This window comes from Mauremys mutica, chromosome 6 (assembly GCF_020497125.1).
Source record: "Mauremys mutica isolate MM-2020 ecotype Southern chromosome 6, ASM2049712v1, whole genome shotgun sequence".
In the NCBI taxonomy this organism is placed as follows: domain Eukaryota; kingdom Metazoa; phylum Chordata; order Testudines; family Geoemydidae; genus Mauremys; species Mauremys mutica.
The window spans coordinates 73,414,626-73,432,667 of record NC_059077.1 but is presented as its reverse complement, the minus strand read 5'-3'; the positions used below and the strand labels follow the sequence as shown (position 1 = coordinate 73,432,667).

General features: G+C 40.5%; 1 protein-coding gene across 3 annotated transcripts in view; it reads right to left on the bottom strand.

The window, feature by feature from the left end:
* Nucleotides 1–18,042, bottom strand: part of LOC123373173 (synuclein alpha interacting protein) — a 113,430-nt gene that overhangs the window by 93,837 nt on the left and 1,551 nt on the right. The gene's annotated exons all lie outside the window — the stretch shown is intronic.

Sequence of the window (18,042 nt, the reverse complement as noted above, 5' to 3'; positions counted from 1 at the left end):
TAAGCTGTCATGGGATAAGAGGGAAGGTCCTCTCATGGATTAGTAACTGGTTAAAAGATAGGAAACAAAGGGTAGGAACAAATGGTCACTTTTCAAACTGGAGAGAGGTAAATAGTGGTGTCACTCAGAGGTCTTATCTACATCTTGAAATCTGCATGCAGATGTGGTTGCCCCATCTCAAAAAAGATATATTGGAATTGGAAAAGGCTCAGAAAAGGGCAACAAAAATTATTAGAGGTATGGAACGGCTGCCATATGAAGAGAGAATCGAGATTAATAAGACTGGGACTTTTCAGCTTGGAAAAGAGATGACTAAGAGGGAATATGATAGAGGTCTATAAAATCATTTACTTTCTCCACACCAGTCATAAGGAAGTGTTATTTACTCCTTCTCATAACATAAGAGTTGGGGTCCCCAAATGAAATTAATAGGCAGCAGGTTTAAAACAAAGAAACGGAAGTATTTTTTCACACAACGCACAGTCAACCTCCGGAACTCCTTGCCAGAGGACATTGTGAAGGCCAAGACTATAACAGGGTTCAAAAAAGAACTAGATACGTACATGGAGGATAGATCCATCAATGGCTATTAGCCAGGATGGACAGGGATGGTGTCCCTAGCCTCTTTTTGCCAGAAGCTGGGAATGGGCACAGGGGATGGATCACTTGGTGATTACCTGTTCTGTTCATTCCCTCTGGGGCACCTGGCATTGGCCACTGTTGGAAGACAGAATACTGGGCTAGAAGGACCTTTGGCCTGACCCAGTATGGCTGTTCTTATGTTACAAACTGGAGACTGTGATATCACCTTCTTGCCTCTTTCCTGCTCCACATCTCTGGACTATGATTAAGGCTACATTTTAGTCATGGGTATTTTTAGTAAAAGTCATGGACAGATCACGGGCAGTAAACAAAAAATCATGGCTCGTGACTTGTCCATGACTATATACCCCTAACTAAAACTTGGGTGCTTTGGGGAAGGGGGAAGACCAGGGGCGCTGTGGGAGCTCTGGGGCAGGGGGCCAGGGATGCAGGGTGAACTCAGGGCAGGGGAGTCAACCCGGGACCCCTGCTGATGTAGGGATATTAAAGAAGGTTTATATTAAACATGGTTTATATGAGAAATGATTTATTGTTAATTGATACTTTATAACTTAAGGTTTATGTTAGAAGTAAATTTGTGATTCCCAACATTTAGCCTCTAACTTGCAAGCCACCAGCTGTGTCTGTGTGAACCCTGCTCAAAGAGATACTTGGTATAAAACTTGTTAAGCTCAAAGAAATACTTTGTATAAAACTTGTTAAACATTAATTATCTCTAAGTAAGCCAAAACAGTAGCTGTTATAGTGTATAAATAGAGACCCCCACCCTCTGTAAGTTTTCATCTCACTTTATCTTTGATTGTTAAAAGACAGGGAGTCTCACATAAATTGGTAACACCCCAAAGAGTAAAAAGACAGTAAAATAGATGTGATTAAGATAGAGAATGTATGTGACTGAATGGTTAGGGAGTCACCAGCCTGAAAAATTCAGTGTCGGCTGAAGAAGGTGTCAAGTGGGATCAACCAGATGACCCCCGGAGGGCAAACTGGAATCTACCCACCACACCTCAAAGAAAGGAAAAACAAAGCATCTGACCACATGGAGCCAGCCACCTGCTAATTGATTTAGCAACAGCAAAATGAAGCAACTCCTATGAACTAACATAGGGAAAAATCCCTATAAAACTGGACTCTAAAGAATAAGGACTTTGAGTCTATGGTTCTGCTGCCAGCCTCCAGGAGCATCAGATGCATCTGACACAGACTCGGCTCCATCCTCATGACCAAGATACCTGGCCAGTAACTTGGCATGAGCAACATCTAGGCTGGTAACTATAACATCTATACAGAACCTGAATGAATGATTGTGTGGATGAATATGTGTGTGTGTGTGTGTGTGTGTGTGTGTGTGTGTGTGTGTGTGTGTGTGTGTGTGTGTGTGTGTAAGGAATAAGTAGTAATGGAAACAAGTAGGAAAACATTGTCTTTTGTTTTGTTATGGTATTTACAATAAATGTGGCATCTTTGCCTTATCCCTCTTAATAAGATCCTGCTGGTTTTTATTATATTGGTACAACACTGGTACTGGAGGGGGACAGGTGGTGGTGCATGGCCCAGGCCCCCTGCTGCTATTGGGGGGCAGGCAGACAGTGGCACATGGCCCAGAACATCCGCTGGTGCTGGGGGGGAGGCAGGCGGCAGCGCGCAGCCTGGGACCCCCACTGGTGCTCGAGGGGCTTGGGGGGGCTGGCTCCCTACGTGGCTCTGCGCGATTGCCTGGAAACAACAACATGTCTCTTGTCTCCTAAGTGGAGGGGCGGCCAGGGGGCTCCGCGCACTGCCCCCCACCCAAAGCACCAGCTCCGCAGCTACCATTGTCCGGGAACCAAGTGCCTGCAGATATAGGCAGCGCGCAGAGCTGCCTGGCTGCACCTCCACCTAGAAATGGAGGGACATGTCGCCATTTCTGGGGAGCCTCTCCTCGAGGTAAGTGCTGCCCAGACCCCTTATCCCCTCCCGCACCCCAAACCTATGCCCCAGCCCTGTGCCCCCTCCCACACCCAAACTCCTGCTGCTACTGGCGTGGGGGAGGGTGGTGGCTCAAGACTGCCTCTGCAGCGGTTGGTGTGGCTGGCTCCTGCATCAGCTGCACTGGCTGTTGCAGAAGTCACGGAGGTCACGGAATCCATGACTTCTGTGACAGACTCACAGCCTTAACTATGATTTCTAACAAAGGGAAGCTTTGAATAATGGACTGAGGACCCCCAATCTTTTGGGTGATCCAGAGAGACTTACTGCAAACTAGCAGATTTAATATCACTACATAAAATCACTATATATTTATTTTTATATATATATATATATATATATATATATATATATATATATATATATATATAAATATATATATATAAATAAAACTAAACCTTCAGTTTAGTTTACTAAAAGATTGTCTACCAGCTTGGTTTTTGAGTGAGATCCAGAAGTACATATTGATCTGGGGTGAGTGTCTGGTTCTTTGGAACTGGAAGAACCCAATATATGTGATTTGTGGTTTTAACAATAATTTATCACAGAAGTCTGTTTTTTCTGGGTGGTGTATGAAGGGATAGAGGGCCTGAAGGGGACTGTCTGTGGCTCCATAATAGCTAGTACAGCATTTTGGAAGCACACACCTGTTACTGACTTGGTGAAATCTTACTAGAATATACCACCAGTTTGGGGTGCTTGCCCTGTTTTCTGGCAGTCTGAACTGAGATTGGCACTCTGAGCTCTGTCCCATACCAGGCAGCGTGACAGTAGGAGTCAAATCCAAGCCAATGGGTTGATACTGAAACTTTACTTACATAAATAATCTCATTGAAATGAATGGGACTACTCAAATAAAAAACGGATTACTCATATTGCAGAAAAAGGTCCCAAATATGAACTCTGAACTCACAAAACGCACTCAACAATCTACAAGCTACAGCTCCTTCAAGAGAGCATACATTTTCTGTTTTAAATGTTAGAAAAACATCAAAGACATGAGACAGAAATGATCAGAATAAAATTAAGGACAGAAACACTGAACCAAGTAAAGAAAGAATTACAGTACCTACGAAGATATGAATGAGAAAGAAAAGTTAGAAGCAAAATCGAGACCAATCAATAATAATATAAAGCATGCATAATGCAGTGGGAACTATGCCACTGATATACTTTTGAGCAATTAATGTACAATGCTTCATGTTTAAATTGGACAGCTAGTAAGTGTTTCATTCTAATTTTTACAGTCTACAAAAATATTTTCTTAAACAAGCCTACCAAAAATCTCTCTGAATACATTTGTTTTGAATCCTGGTAATTTAATTATAATTCTAAACCCAGGTTAAAATAACACATCCATATACAAACTTTGTTTGACAAAGTTCTCTCTAGAAATCTGAGTGTGCAAAAACACTTCAACTGAACAAATCTATACTTTTGTCATTCTCGAGAACTGGACACAGACTGGAAAATATTGCTTAACAAAATAGGCTTAAAAGATACACACTTTCTTTCTCCACTTGCTATGAAATTTTAGTGCAACCATCACTCTGAGTGAAAACCGCAACTCTTAAAAAAAATACATATACAATGATAATTGTTATTTCAGATTGAATTTATGACATTGCAAGTAAAACTCAAAAGTTGCATTCACAAAGTGATATTATCAAATCAAAAGCCAGCAACCTTGCTTTCCATCCTTCATAAACCTTTATAACCTGTCAGTAAGTCTTAATAATATAAATTAATATTTATTATTAACTTATCTACATTTTCTAAGCTACTTTAAATATCAGTGTCAATGCAGCACATTCACAAACAGGAATTCTCAGGAGCTTCAAAATATCACTAAAAATAAAATTAATGGGTAAATATCTGCAACTTGCATTTAGAGATTAATATTAACAAATTGTGAATGTGTATTTTTCAGATTTTACCAATTATTTTCCACTGACTCGTGGCTGTTGGGAGGAATGAACAACACATTTATAGTACATTTTGAGGATGCTCAGAATTCACAAACACACACACTATATATGCATATACAGTGGATGCTACTTAATAGCAATCCTGATATTAAAACTTCTGGTTAACAGGAACATTTTGCTGGGAACCAATCCCATGCCATTGACTTTAACCTTAATGGGATTCTAATATTGGCAACAGGCTTGCTGCTTATGAACAGCTCTTTGGTCTGCGTGCCCTGGCTACAACCCCGCAAACCTGCCTATATCTGGGAGGGGAGGCTGAGGTCAGGACAGCCACAGGAAGGGCTGAGACTTTCCACAGTGAGCAGGGACACTGGGGCTCACAGGGCTGCAGGGTACTTCTCTGTGCCCACCATGCTGAACCCTGGCCTGGCCCTAGTGGCTTGGGCTTGGTGTGTCCCAGGCACTTCCTTCCCTGGCTGAAGCCCTGCAAACCTTTGAATTATAGCAACTTTTTGCTGAGAACAGAGAGGTTGCTAATAAGTGGAATCTACTGTATCCATCTCCTGTGCATATATAATAATGCTGAAGCTATATGTTATCATCTGTTTTTAATACTAAAACACCAAATAATTTATAATGCAGAACTATATGATATGTACAGAACACTGCATCAATCATACATATATATTTGTGCTGTCCAACATTTCTGTAAATCCTCCATTAAACTCCGATTTGAGAGTGAACAAAAGACTTATATGGATCAAGTCATGGTTGCTTGGAACACTGAAAGAGAAACATAAAATGCTGTACTATTTCATGTCAAGATTATCTGTAGTTCACTTCATTATTTCAAAGATTACTAGCAACTGAAATACAGTGAACTCCACATAAAAGCCACTGCTTATTCCTTTTCCTTAATACGGAAGGCAAGCTACTAGATGGTAATCAGGAGATCAACTTACAGTGCTCCTAAATTATCTGACAAACTGTATCCTGTTAATGTAAGCAATGAAACAATAGAAGCTTGTATGAATATTTAAAAGTACAGTCAAAAAACGCAGAGGAAATTAACTGTTTGAATGCTAAAGGATTCTTGATTCGCATTTATAATTTCCAAAATTAGTGTGATTCTACCATAAGCCATTACTCTTTACATCAAACATTACTTGTTCTAGATGAAATACAACATATTGTAAAGTGTCAGTTACACCATGCCTCCTGAATGGTTGATGAACGTACATAACCCATGCCCAGCCCTCTGGGACAGGAGCCGCCAATGCAGGGTCAATACAGGGTGGGCTTTCTCGCTAATTCCCTACCCTCAGCCTCATCTTTCAGCACCCCCCATTATGCTTGTGGGTATACTGATGTAGTGAAAACTACATTATTTGCTGACCTTTCTGTGACTTAGTGTTTTTTCCCCGCGCACCTCTTCCATTAAATTTACTAAAAAATTCCATGCCAAAACTGTTGCCTTAACAATGTAAAAAGTTCAGGTAAATACTGTAATTATAGTTGAAATGTTTTGAAATGATGATTTAATTAATAAAATGTCTGTTTCTGTCTGTCTTCCCAATACTAGACAATGTCCTTAACCAGAAATTGTCTTACTGACCATAAATCAGATCTAGAAGTCTCCTTAGATACATTTTACATTGTGGAATGGATATCTGAACTAGAACTTTTATTTTAACTGATTCAATAATTAAAATATCTTTGCTCAATTCATGTTGAATTCAAATAGCTGCTGTTGAGGCATGGATTGGTTGGGGTATTTTTTAAGTTCACAGAGAGGTACCTCTGCAACATTTCCCTAAATCTTGCATTGTGTTCTCTAAATTCCCTGAGCCAAATTAAATAATCATCCATTAGAATTTCAATGTCTTGTAATCCCGCAATGGTTTGTGTGATTACTTTTTAAAATATCTTGGGAACACAATTAATGCCACATGCCATTCACTTACACTTGCAACATTAAAACAGTGATTTAAAAGTTATTAATTTAGCGCTTAACTCATCTAAAATTTGCTTGCCAAAAATGCATGTCCTATATCTAATACTGAGATGACTTTTGCTTCATATTACCATTAATTATTAATTTAAAATAATGTCTCTCCTAAGTAACATATCTCCAGGTGTTACAGTATCTCCCAAATTTATCCATAATTTGTGTAAAATCATCTGTATCTCCTTCCTCGCATGTAAAAGCTCTGAATGTCAGCAACACTGCTGGAACCAGTCTCTTTCCATATTGTCCCATCTGTTGTATCATCCTTCTTTCCCTGTCCTGCCATGTTGTTATTACCAATTCCTCTCCTTTTGCATACTCCTTTTTCTGACTTGAACAACCTAGTCCATTATAGTCTGCCAGATCTGTCATCTGCAACATGAAGATTACAGGCGTCATCTGTAAGTATCATTTGGCAAACCCTAATAAACAAAGGAAAAAGAGAAACACACCATTGCATTGCAAGTTTCAAGTGAAACTTACTAATGATGCTAGTAAGATTTACTTGCAGTGTGGTCAAAAGCATTTGTGAGAAGCTAGCAGTACACAAGAAGGGAGGCACATTATAAAGGTTGTAAATCTATGCATATCATGGCCTTGGAACCCCCCCTCACCCCCGCAAAGAAAAAAGAAAAAAACCCATCATAACCCCAAACCACCCATGACTGGTTAGGGCTTTTTAAAAATCTTTGTCACTTAGACCTACCCACTACCCAGTGAGATTGCTCGATTAACTTTTACAAATTTGACTCTATATGTCCAAAGTAATTAAATATTATTAAAAAGTATTAAACAATGTATTTCAAAGTAAAATATATCTACATTTCCTCATAATTTCCAAAACAATTATATATTATATTATAGGTAATAATATATGCTATGACTTTTTCTTCATTTTAGTATATTTTAAATGATGACAGTCATTTTTTGTCACGATAAACAAATGACTAGCCTTATACATCACCTTCTATAAGAGGGATGTGTATGAGTTTGCTGGAGTGCTTAAAAGTTAAATACTGTTATTTTCAGTTAATTTTATGACCACTAAAAATAATAAATGAGATAAATAAATAATGAGACTCTTACTGAGTGCAGAAACTGTCTGGAATTAGGGATGTAAATAGGGTTTAAAAATAGTAACCGTTTAACCTATTAAAATTCTACAGTAAAATTAAACAGTTAACCATTAAGGAGTTCTGCCGGTCCTGCACCTGGCAACCACGATGCCGGGAATGGGGCAGCAGCGGAATCCTGGGTTCAGGGCAGCAGCAGAGTTTTATCGACTGATTAAACCAGTTAACTGGTTAAACTTTTACATCCCTATCTGGAATAATTCCACTGACCTCTCTGGAATTACTCCAGAATTACACCTATATAACTGAAATCAGAATGTGGCCTTCTGGAATCACAGTTCACCTGAAATTTGTAATTACATTAATGAGAAAGAGAATGTAACTTGTACTTCTGCAGCTACAGTATACTGGCTTTATAGTGTTGCTAGTGTTAAAAACAAACACACAAATTTGTTTTGAGCAGGCAGCAGACATGACTTAAATAAAATAATAATCATTTGTACTTTTTGCCTTCCATTAGAGAATCTCAAAACAATTATTTTTTTTAAATTTCATTAGAAGAACTTTGTCTAGGTTTTGAAGTCAAACACTAGAAAGTTCGAAAATGGCTGAATTCATGTTGTGCGTGCTTTCTTAATTCAGCCCCTTGTGCATATACATTAAGATACAGTCTTAATTACACATCACATGCTATTTTTTCCACAGGACCCCTGCCTCATTCAGTGCACAAGCAAGTGAGTACTCACTGTACAGAAATGTTTCTCCTCATCCTACAAGTAGTAGCCCCTCATCCTTCAAGTAGTGGCCCCTGCCTCATTTACTGCACCCCATCCATCTGCAGCAATGAATGCAAAATAATTCACTTCCTCATTGCCTTTATTAGTGTCCTCACTATAATATCTAGATACCTTACAAGCATTAATGAATTTATTTCCACTACAAAATAGAAGGGGATTATAAGTCTCATTTTACAAATAGAGGAACTGAGATAAAGAGACAAAGGAATCACTGTCAGACACAGATCAGAACTCAGGACATCATGACTCCCCATCTTCTGTCCATATCACCAGACCTGCACTTAACCACTGCCAGAGGTACTGGGCACCCACTGACTTTAGATGGATGCTCAGCAGCACTTCTGTCCATGATAGGACCTTCCCTTTTATCCCATGATAGCTTACAGTTTTGTCCACCACCCAACCCTGATTCATTATATGAGCATTGTGCAGCCTGTGCACTGAAAGAGGCAGATTGAAGACTGTATTGCAATGTATACACACAAGGGGTCTGAATTATGGGACCACAGGCTTAATTCTAGCATTTCCTATCTTTCCAGTATTTGACTTTGTAACCTAAATGACAGTACTTTAAAAATTCTGTATGTGATTTCCTAGTTGTTGTTTTTGGGTGTTTTTTTTTTTAAAGAAAAAGGTAAAAAAAATGCAACTGTAACAACAGTTCCATGTATAAAATTTGTTCCCTTAACCTTAACATGACTTGAAATATAGGACTAACTACAGCAAAAGGCCATTCCCCCAGGGGGTGGGGTAGAATGGGTTGCTGAGGTGACTTGCTGAGTCTGGGAGGGGAGCCTGGCCTGGCCATCTCTCTTCCCTTGTTCCAGGAAATGGGGGACCTTCTTACCCACCTAGCACTTTCAGAGGGAAAGATTGTTGGGGGGAGCACAGCCCAGTTCTTTCTCCTCCACTCTATCTTATTTATCTAGGGTACTTACATGATCCCCATTACTGTAGTACATCTGAGTATCTGACAACCTTCAATGCATTTACCCTCACAACACTCCTATGAGGAAGAGGAATGCTATATCTCTATTTTACAAATGGGGAACAGAGGTACAGAGAGAGAGGCTGAGGGCCAAATTTAAAAGGGGGTTTAGGCACCTAAAGATGCAGATAGCTGTTCAGTGGCCTAACCTACTTAGGCACTATTGAAAACCCCAGTAGATGCTTATCTACACGTTTAAGCACCTAAATACCTTTGTAAATCTGGCCATAAGAAATTTGACCAAGATCACAAAGGAAATCTGTGGCAGAGCAGGAAACTGAATGTAGGTCCACAAAGTATCAGGCTGTTGCCCTAACTATGGACCATCTCCAACTCTTTACAACGTCTTCCTGGGGAGACTGTCTTGCTTCCAGGGATCTCAGTGTGTGCTGCCGCTGCTGCAGGGGCCTGGACTTTCATTACATGTTCACATTCAGTTATTATTTTGACATGCTGCCAAAATTCTGCTGAAAATGCAACAGAAAGAAAATAGCAATTTATACATCAGCCAAACTTGAATGGAACTTCATGGGCCAAAGAAGGACTTTGTTCATGAGATATATTTCATGGGCCAAAGAAAGACCTCAGTGCTTTGTTCCTGCTGAATTTCCACGATCCAAACTGCAAACAATGGAGGTGTTAGAGCTTCTCAAGACAGTGTTGCAAGAGTCATTTCTAATGGAAAGTGTTAGACAACTAAGTGTTAGGTCTCTATCAGCTCCCCACATTGGAAACGGATGTTGCTATTAGCACCCTTTATAATGAGAAAATTGAGTACACTGGTCAGGTTGTCTCCATTTTACTAATGGGTAAACTGAGGCAGAAAGATTTACTTAAAATCAAAGAGTCAGAGCCAGCATTAGGAATTCCTTGCTCCTAGTTAATCCACTAAACAGTGCTGCTATTTTTCCTTGAGCAGCAGGTAATGAAAGCATTAAGGTAACATTTTTACAATCACTTTTTTTTAACCACAACTGCAATTTGACTAATGAAATTTATTTCTATTTAGTCATTTATCTGAAGCAGGGCTGGCTCCAGGCACCAGCATTCCAAGCTGGTGCTTGGGGCGGCATTCTCCAAGGGGCGGCAGTCTCTGTTGTTTTGCCCCCAAGCAGCGCGCCGAATTGCTGCCCGGGACAGCGGGGGCAGTCCGTGCGCCGTTAGGGCGGCAGGTGCGTTTCCGCAGTGAGAGCAATTGGCCAACAGCTTCTATGTTTAGCTGTCCGGGGCGGCTTCAGCTAAACATAGAAGCTGCCGCCGAATTGCCGCCGCCGCGGAAACGTGCCTGCTGCCCTAAGGGCACACGGACTGCCCCCGCCGGCCGCGACAGCAATTCAGTGCGCTGCTTGGGGTGGCAAAAACTGTAGAGCCGGCCCTGATCTAAAGCATTGGGTCTCAAGCTTTTTTACTGGTGACTCCTTTCACATCACAAGCCTCAGAGTGCGACCCCCCCCCCAATAAATTAAACACATTTTTTTGTATATTTAACACCATTATAAATGCTGGAGGCAAGCGGGGTTTGGAGTGGAGGTTAACAGCTTGCAACCCCCCATGTAATGACCTTGCGACCCCCTGAGGGGTCCCAACTCCCAGTCTGAGAACCCCTGAACTAAAGAGAATACTTTTATCTTGGCATATAAACAAGCTGTGACATTCCACCAGCCTGAAAAGCTCAGTTTCACCTTCTGTCACCAAAGCACGTGTTATTTCACAGAAACACATTTTGTTGCATCCTATTTCTTAATTTTTGATTTATCACCATATTCTTTGCATAATATATTTTTGTGGCTCATGGAATATTTACACAAGCTCACCTTTTTTCTGTTTCATCCTCATCCTTAGAAACTAAGGTTTCTGCCTTAACTTTCTTAAATTACATTTCGGGTTTGTTTTTTTTAAATGGACAGAATGGCAAACATATTTCCATTACAAATACCTTCATATCAAATTTTGGTGTATGACCTATTAATGTCAAATATTATTGCCATAAAGAAGTGTCTTAAACAGCAGCATATCTAAATACCATATTTTTTAACAAAATACCAGCGTTAAGAATATGGGACACTTTAATAATGGAGAATTTTACTCACAATAAAAAAACACAAGTCAGCTCTTTATAATGTGGGTCTCTTTCCTGATATATGCAAAAAGATAACAAACATTTCTATAAAATGAGATAAATACAGGTTCTTTCAGTGTAGTTGAAGTCACTGCTTTAGTCAAGACCATGTGTTGATGTTCCCTCATTAATAACCACATATTTTCCCTTTTTGAAACTGCTGCATAATTGTACTCCAGGTTCTAAACTTTTATGTAAAAAAAGTCTCTAGCCCTTATGGTTTTGAAGAAAAATTTCCATACAGGAATCAAATGTACACTGACACAGTTTTCAAAGGCTGCAGGGAGCATGATGCAATAATACTATGTCCTTGTCTACACTGCCACTTTACAGCGCTGCAACTTTCTCGCTCCGCGGTATGAAAAAATACCCCGAGTGCTGCAAGTTTCAGCGCTGTAAAGTGGCAGTGTAGACAGTGCACCAGCACTGGCAGCTATGCTGGTAGCTACTTCCCTCGTGGAGGTGGGTTTTTTATAGCGCTGGGAGAGCTGGTGCCATGACTACAAAGACGTGTTAAAGCGCTGCCATGGCAGCGCTTTAACGTTGCTAGTGTAGACATGCCCTAAGAGAGATGTGAAATGTTCCCATTCAACTTCATTGGGTGTTAACTCAGGAGCCTAAATGATAATGTAAGCAGCCACACTAGTACCAATTATTGCAATGCCAATAGTTTGATGTTTCTACTAAAATTATCAGTAACATCCTTATCCATCCCTGTTGGATGCAGTGGCAGAGCCTGGAACAGTATACTGTGGGGCAGCTAGCTGCTGGCAGAGGCTTCTGAATTCATGACCTCTCACTCCAAACTTATTTTTGCATTGGCCTTAAACTGGGAAGAAAAAAGAGCTACCCAAAGCCTCTCCTGCATCATGGGTACCAAAACCTCTCTCTCATGCCTCCTTAGATGCCAAAAACCTCAACAGCTGTCACAGTCTACAATACCTCCCCCAGACTCAAAGCTTTATTTAATAACTAATACCAACTCTTTTTTTAATTTACCTGAATTTACCACAGACTTTTTTAGTTCCCCTCACCAAAGAATCCCATAATCCAGAAACCACTACTGCAGATTTTAAATCCACCTTTCTACAAACTACTACCATGACTTTATGGTATTGAGGAATGGGACAACCATCCTGTGGACTGAGGATGCCAGCTGGCTTGGTGAAGAGAAAGCCCCATTCCTGTACATCTTATTTCAGTTGGGAAAACATGCGACTAAAGGAATTTATGCATGTTTAAAATTAAGCACATGCTCCAGTGCTTTGCTGAACAGAGACTTGAGGGTTTAAGTGCTTTGCTGAATCACAGCCAAAATGCACACCAAACGTGCAGTGCTCAAGCATGCTTGTCTAACTTAAATGCATGTTCAAAAGTGAACTGTAGGTACACAGAAGCCCTTGTCTCAGTTCTTACTCCCTGGTAAACGGTTAAGGGAGAGCTCCCGTAGCACTACTAAGGTCCACAGAAGTGGTTTGGAGAAGAGAAACCATGGAAGCTTGGAGGATGGTTTGAAGGGGCCCCTAGAGTAAGAAGAATCACGGATTTTAAATGAAAAGATCAGCGATGTAGATAGACTGCAGGTCAATTTATCCACAAATTGGGTACAAGATGGGAAATCACAGTACCAATTTCAATATACCATTTGCTAATATGCTAAGACCCTCAGGCACTACTTCTCGGAGGAGAGTTGATAGTTCATTATTTATGTCCATGCAATCTTTTATTTATTCTAATGAGAATACCAGTTTCAAGGTGCCAATTTTGATGTGAAAATCTATCTGCTTGGAATTAAACTGACACCACTAATGCTTTTCACAATGGCTATTGAATGGTTATGCAACAACTACTGCTTTTGGTCATAATGGACAAAAGTCAGATTTATACTCATGACCAATAGGTATAAGACTTAGTAGCCTCATACTAATCCTTGAGATGGTCAGACCCCTGAAGATCTTATTTTCAAGAATCTTTTCATTAAAATTATTTGTAAACAGAGCCATCTTGCTTCCAGAAATTAATAAACAACATCAACAAATTAGCAAAGGTACAACTTGATAGACTAACATTAAACAAATAGAAGCATATGCACAGCCTCTTATCCTATAATTAAGGCTCCGTGTTTGTCACAGAGGTCACACAGATTCCGTGACCTCTGTGACTTCTGCAGTGGCCGGTGTGCCTGGCCCGGGGGCCGCCTGAACATCTCCGGCAGCTGGTGGGCCAGGCGCACTGGCCGCTGCTGGGGCAGTCTCGGGCCCCCCAACCCTGCCCCTCAGCAACAGGAGTTTGGATGGGGGGGGCTCAGGGCTGGGGCAGTGCTTACCTGGCGGGGGCTCCCTGGAAGGGAGACAGGAACTCCCCTCCCTCAGCTTCTAGCTTCATGTGCTGCCTCCGTCCCCGCAGCTCCCATTGGCCGCGTACCCAGCCAATGGCAGCTGCAGAACTGGGGCTTGGAGCCGAGAGGAGGCAGCACATGGAGCTAGGAGCTAGTGTCGCCGCTTCCCAGGAGCCAGGTAGGGAGCCTGCCCCAGCCCTACCAATCCCTCCCCAGCACTCAAGCTCCCCCCGCAACCCCCGGCTGCGCTCCCTTCCCCAGCACCTGCGGCGCCCCCCAGGCCGTACTCTCCCCCCCAACACCCACAGCGCTCCCATGGGCTGTGTTCCTCCAGCACCCGTGGCACCCCCAGGGCCACCCTCCTGAGCCATGCCCCCCTGCCCCGCCAAGTTTTAGTCACGGGTATTTTTAGTAAAAGTCATGGACGTGTCAAGGGCCATGAATTTTTGTTTACTGCCCGTTACCTGTCCATGACTTTTAGTAAAAATACCCACGACAAAACATACCCTACTTATAACATATGAACTGCTCCATTTACCTTTTTAACAGTATATCATACATGTAATTATTTTTTAGACTTCTGGATGCAGCAAGCAAAAACTGGTTTGCAAACTAAATGGATGTAGAGATTCCTGAAGATAAGACTTATAATAGCGGGCAATTACAAAGGTAGGCCAATTTGTGGGGCTAGCCACTTTGCAGGTGTCTTTCTAATAGCCAGACTGTTAAACCATCAATTACCCTCATCATATTATAATTTAAAAGTCAGTTCCCCTTTTCCTAAGGATCACTTAATATGCTGTGCATAGGTAACAAAAAGTATACATGAGAAAAAATTAACAAACAACCTTCATGTAGTTTATGCCAACCAAATTACTTTAGTCAAATATTTCATCCTGATGCTATGTAACACAAGTCCTATACAATAGGATACTCAATAGCTGATTCTCTCTCCCCTCTTCTTCTACTGAACTGCCAACGTTTCCCTGTTATACTGTCTCTGTTGATTGACTCCTATTATCAGAATGCCTATTTATTCAAAACATATTGAGCACTAACCAAGAAGTCCAGGTTATCGCTAGGCAAAAACATGCACCATGTTCAAAGATATAGTATAAACTCAAATTTGTTTTTTTACTAGACATTGTAAAATGCATTTACATCTCATTTTATATCTGTTTTAAGTAAAAATAAATCAAATAATGGTGTTAAGCATACATCCATTTCCTGGCCGTTCCTTTCTATAACACAAGAACAGTTTTTGCCCAGGTCCTAGCAACAAGCACAAATATTATATTGTATCCAGTGCTCAAAACATGAGTTTCCAAAATGATATGTTAGTACTCAGCTTAATTAAAGAATATGCTTTGAAAAGAATATCTGAACGTACAACAGCAGCAATAATAGCATTTGATTAAAGTTAGTCTAAATGTGTTTAGAATAACAATTTTCCCCTTTATATAGATAAAGAGAAAAGGCCAACAGTCTAGCATGGACAAGAAAACAACTAACTTGAACCCATGTGAGAGAGGGGGAAATATTGATAAAGGAACAGTTCAGAATATCCTATTTACATCTTAAAATTAAATATAGAAAAATACAAGATGCTGTTAAAAACATAATAGTGTTGTTTACAAAACTATTTTGGTGCATTTGGTACTTCTTAAACTGTTCTTTAAAAAGCAAGAATAAGACTTGTGCATAGCAAAGGATGATCTCCGTACTAACCAACCTGTGAAAGTTGAAATGCATATCAGCTATTTTTGGTAACTGTAGCTTCTTTATATTGTATATCACTGGTAACTTTATACTTCAAGATGAAATTACAAGACAGATAAACAGCTGTGGAATTTCTACCAGAATATTTATGTGCCTGTTTCTCCCCACCAGCAAAGAACTCCTCTGTGACACCAGGATCAATAGTGTATCTGATGCATGTATCCTATTTTAATAGTGACAACAGTCCTGTTGTTGCAAGACTATTCCCTTGTGTTTTTAATGATGCACCTGCTCCATGTGAACCATCCCTCACCCCTCCGATAAAGAAATACCTTGTATCTGGCAAAACCCTACCACCACCACTGGCTGGCTCCAAGCTCCCTTTACTATGTCAGCTTACTTGTTTTCACATTTCATTCAGAAGATACAACACTTCTCAAATACTCTGACATATTTTTCATCTTGACAGTGAAAATGATTATTTCGTGCTGTGTTAAATATTTAAGTATTCTGAATTATATACAGCAAAATGTTGGTAGCTCTGGTTCATTATAAAGACTTTATTAAAATAACTGCATGCCAGCAAGCCTCTATTTCAAGTAAGAATAAAAATCAAAGGGATAGATTGTGCTTAGCTCTAACGCAGTCACAGAGAACACCAAGGTTCTTCCCTCCTTGTATGCCACCATGTTAGTGCCTCCTGGATCACTGCTCCAGATGCTCAGTGGATCACCCAAAATGTTCCTCCCTCTGGAGCAAATGGGGGAATGGGCAGCAAACTGAGCCATGGCTCCACTACACCCACCTTATACCGACCAGATCTGTTTGGAAGCATGAAGGGGTATGCTGCATCTCATAAAAGTGTGTTGCAAATTAGTTCTCAAAGCACACAAAAGGAACCACAGCAAACACTGTCCCACTAAAAGGTGCCTCTCTCGAGCACAGTGCCTCCCACTGGTCCATTTGATGAGATGCACCTACACACCGCTCCTTATACAGAGCCTTCTTTACCTTAAAGGCAAATGCAGTCCAAAAGAAGCTAGGTCATACTCTCGCGATTTTTCCCCATTCCAGGAGAATCACTGATATCGAAGAGCAGACTCTTGTACAATTATTTCAAATGAGAGCATTACCTAACATCTAACTTACTTGCCACAAAGCCACAGCTGAGATCAGCAGGAGTGCCCAAGTTGGAACCCACTCATTTAAGAAGACATCTAGCAGGAGTTTCTTTGTGAGGGTCCCTCAGCTTTGGATCTTGCCCTCCCACCATTCCCTCTTTCTGAACAGTTAGACTTTATAAACCTTCAGGGCATGCTGCAAGGCACATCTGCTTTCCCTAGCTCAAAGAGGCAGGGAAGACTTACATGGCAATTCATAAAGATCTGAAATATGTTTTTAGTTGCTGGGTTATGACTGAGTTAATGATTGGGCAAAGAGGAGTAGCCTGTCTGTATAGCTCTATTACAAATGGCATTTTTCTAACTAAAAAGGCTAATAATGAAAAAAATATATTTTCTCTATACATTGGGTTAAATACTGCTCAGTACTCAACCTATTTACTCAAGTAGTCCTACTGACTTGACTTAGATCCTGTAAAGGTTTGCTAATGGACATCGTGCCATTGGACTGACCAGAGAAATACACATTTGCAGAATCATGCCTAACTGCACCAAGTGGAATTATTTTTATTTTCCAATTGGAGGATCTGATCCTGCTCCCACCGACTTCAAAGGAAGCAAGAGGCAGTACTGCCAACCCTAATGTTCAAAAATCATGAGTTAGGTCCCTCAAAAATCATGGCTTAAAAATCATGACATTTTAAAGACTAATAAAATGTGAGTTGTTTTTATTTGCCTTCTGTTTTTTGGAATCTTTAGGGTGCACTGGGATCATATTTCCAAGCTTTTCTTTGCAACCATACGGCTAGAAACTTAGGGCCTTTTACATGGTGGGATAATATGCACTACAGGGGTGTGATTTCTGATTTCCACAGTGCACTAATGTGATGCACATTAACTGGTCTATGTATGCCCTGCTGATGCACGCTAAAGGTTCCCTTATAGTGCGCATTAACCGCCTCTGTTCCGAAGCCCTAATACTCTCTCTCTCTCTCTCTCTCTGTGTATGTGTGTATATATATATATATATATATATATATATACACATACATACACACACACACACACACACATATATAAAGCTCACAATCAATTGTCTCCAGGTGCTGAGGCCTTAAGTCAAACATCAAGTATCATGAGCTGGCGACATTGAAATCAAGCCTTAATATTTTTCAGAGCCAATTTATATGCTAAGAGCCTGACCCTGCAGCTCTTACTCATCCACATTGTAGGAGTAAAAACAAGGACTCCCATTCATATCAGCTGAGTAAACAGTTTGTAAATTTCAACCCTATGTTATTAGAATAGCCTTGAATTAATTTAACTGTAATCTAAGATGCAGTCCTTCTATCAGAGAGATCTATAGTTACTGCTCTT